General features: G+C 46.1%; 1 protein-coding gene across 1 annotated transcript in view; it reads right to left on the bottom strand.

Annotated features, from left to right (window-relative positions):
- Positions 1–3,310, bottom strand: part of LOC122542129 (tetraspanin-4-like) — a 37,679-nt gene that overhangs the window by 30,277 nt on the left and 4,092 nt on the right. The gene's annotated exons all lie outside the window — the stretch shown is intronic.

The raw sequence follows: 3,310 nt of genomic DNA, 5'->3' as shown, positions 1-3,310 counted from the left end.
GAGAGAGGGGGGTGGGTGAAAAGGTGAGAGAGGAAGGGGTCAGAAGAAAGCTGGGAGGGGGCTGGAAAGAGAGAGAGGGAGGTGCAGAAGAAAGAGGGGGGGTTGGTGATTGAAGGGTGGCAGTGGGGGTAAAGGGGAGAGGGGGGTGTGGATGGGAATTTGTCTGTTAACTGCCCCCCACCCCAATAAATGTCCTGAGCAAGCCAGAGTGCAAGGGCAATTAGGGACGAGCAAGAGCTACCAGGGGCCTTGGCAGGAACTCCCCTATCCCATAAAAAGAAAACACATTTCATGCAATTTTTTTTCTGAAAACTGTCTCATCACATTAAGTGCAAATTAAAAAAATCATCTTGAAGCTTTGGGATATTTGAGGGCGAGCTGGAAGCTGTGCAAACTTCAGTATAATCTGTGATAACGCCCAAAGCGGGTAGCAACAGCCGGGACAATAAAGACAGCACTCAGTCTTGTTAGAGGCACCCTCAGCTTAATGATCACCCTGAATATGGGTGGACCATGAGTGGACGATAAGATGCTGACTGTAGAGTCCACACCGGCCACAGAATGTTTACTGTGGCCATCAGCAGATGTACTAACACCCCTCAGGAGTGGAAGATGCTGCAAATAGGGAAAAAAAAATTCTATTGCACTCTACTTATTCAATTTGAAATGATTTCCCCTTGGACTGTAAGCCTGCCATGGAGTGTATATTGTAAATATCAAGAATATTACAATTTGTTTGAGACTCCCAAGAGTTGAAAATGCTGTAGGGAGACAAGTTGAATTTTATTCGACACCTTGCAACTTTCTGATTATGAAATATTTCAATGTACTTTTTAAAATTTTACAAATAAAATACATTTAATGAGTTTAAATTCTACCAGATACCGTGGTGGGATTTGAACCTGGGTCCTCAGAGCATTCATGTGGAGATGCCGGTGTTGCACTGGGATGGACAAAGTCACATGACAACAGGTTATAGTCTACCAGGTTTATTTGAAATCATAAGCTTTCAGAGCGCTGCTCCTTCCATCAGTCTTCAGCTGACCATTCCACCTGACAAAGGAGCAGCGCTCCGAACGCTTGTGATTTCAAATCAACCTGTTGGACTATAACTAGGTGCTGAGGGACTTCTGACTCAGAGCATTAGCCTGGTCCTCTGGATTATCAATCCATTGACATGGCCATCAACCCAGGCACTTTGCAAGAGTCCTCATCAAAGATCTGTGAGAGGTGCTGCATTTTGGGAAAGCAAATCTTAGCAGGACTTATACACTTAATGGTAAGGACCTAGGGAGTGTTGCTGAACAAAGAAAGACACCTTGGAGTGCAGGTGAAGGTGTTTGGTATGCTTTCCTTTATTGGTCAGAGTAGTGAGTACAGGAGTTGGGAGGTCATGTTGCGGCTGTATAGGACATTGGTTAGGCCACTGTTGGAATATTGTGCGCAATTCTGGTCTCCTTCCTATCAGAAAGATGTTGTGAAAGTTGAAAGGGTTCAGAAAAGATTTACAAGGATGTTGCCAGGGTTGGAGGATCTGAGCTATAGGGTGAGGCTGAACAGGCTGGGGCTGTTTTCCCTGGAGCGTCGGAGGCTGAGGGGTGACCTTATAGAGGTTTACAAAATTCATGGATAGGGTAAATAGGCAAAGTCTTTTCCCTGGGGCCTGGGAGTCCAGAACTAGAGGGCATAGGTTTAGGGTGAGAGGGGAAAAATATAAAAGAGACCTAAGGGGCAACGTTTTCACACAGAGGATGGTATGGATCTGGAATGAGCGGCCAGAGGAAGTGGTGGAGGCTGGTACAATTGCAATATTTAAGAGGCATTTCGATGGGTATGTGAATAGAAGGGTTTGGGGGGTGATATGGGCGAGGTGCTGGCAGGTGGGACTAGATTGGGTTGGGAGACGTGGATTGAGGGTTGAAATTTAATATCTGGTCGGCATGGACAGGTTGGACCGAAGGGTCTGTTTCCATGCTGTACATCTCTATGACTCTATCTAGCACCATGGCACATGAGGAGATTAAGACAAGCGATCTTTGAAGGCAGGCCTGGGGGCAATGAGGAGTCCAGAGTTTTGAGGGGCTGAGGGAGAGTGAGAGTGTGTGTGTGTGAGAGAGAGAGTGAGAGTGAGAGTGAGAGAGAGAGAGCGCGAGAGAGCGTGAGTGAAAGAGAGAGAGTGAGAGCAAGAGACAGAGTGAGTGTATGAAAGAGACAGAGAGTAAGAGAGAGAGTGAGAGTAAGAGAGAGAGTGAGACTAAGAGAGAGAGTGAGAGAGATAGAGAAAGACAGTGTGATGAGCTTTGTCAGTGCAGTGAAGGTGCAAACAAAAGACCAAGGATAATGCTTGAAGAGCTTTTGAGGGACAACAGTGGAAGCACTCGGAGTTGCAGAGACTGCAGACTCAAGAAGGTAACTCCAAAAAGAACATGCAGAGAGGGAGGTAGGAGTTGACAGTTGAGAAAGGGATCAACCTTTCGCAAAAGGAAGCTGACCAATTTCCTCACGTCCCCTGTTTAACTGAAAATCTTCATCTGTTTCCAATTAAACTTCTCTCTCTGCTGAACACTGAAGCGATAACAGTCACTGCTAAACAATTCCTATTAAAGTTTCCATGCCCCTGGCAGAACTTGGCCTACTTTTCTGTTCTAGTCGCGGAAATTGAGATCCTGTTGCAAAGCCAGTTGTTGCCATTAAATCTATAAAAGCCAAATTTGGATTGCTATTTGAGGTGGTTCCAACTCGGTCTGTTGCTCCCTCGTCTTTCGAGTCAGAAACTTGGTTGTTTCAAGCCCTCCACTCCAGAGAACCTCTCAGTGTCTCACTGAAGGAGTGCTGCAGTGCCAGAAGTGCTGTTTCAGTTGAAATGTTAAACCGACGCTGCGTCTGCTCTCTCAAGGGGAATGTATAGGATCCCGTGGTTGCTGTTTTTTTGGAGGAGCAGGAGCTGTCTTTGTTCTGGATAATACTTATACACCAACCAACAGGGAAGCTGAGAGATCTGGCTATGCACAGCTGAGCTGCCATATCCTTACATTACAACAGGGGCCACTCGTCAGAAACTGTTCAATCGAAAGGCCGTGAAACCTTTTAAAACTTCGAGGGTTTGAAAATTGCTCTGGGCATCATAACCCAGTGAGGCACTCTGCTCCAGGGCAATTAGGGCAGGGCAACAAATGCCAATCGTGCCAGTGATGCCCATGTTCCCTGAAAGAATAAGCAACACAATTGTGGAATCTGGTTGTCAACAAATTGCCTGATATGTTTCTGACCGCGATTACACTTCAGACAAACTGGTCTTCACAAATCAGCA

This window comes from Chiloscyllium plagiosum, chromosome 39 (genome assembly GCF_004010195.1).
Source record: "Chiloscyllium plagiosum isolate BGI_BamShark_2017 chromosome 39, ASM401019v2, whole genome shotgun sequence".
Classification (NCBI taxonomy): domain Eukaryota; kingdom Metazoa; phylum Chordata; class Chondrichthyes; order Orectolobiformes; family Hemiscylliidae; genus Chiloscyllium; species Chiloscyllium plagiosum.
This window is presented reverse-complemented; position numbering and strand designations above follow the sequence as displayed.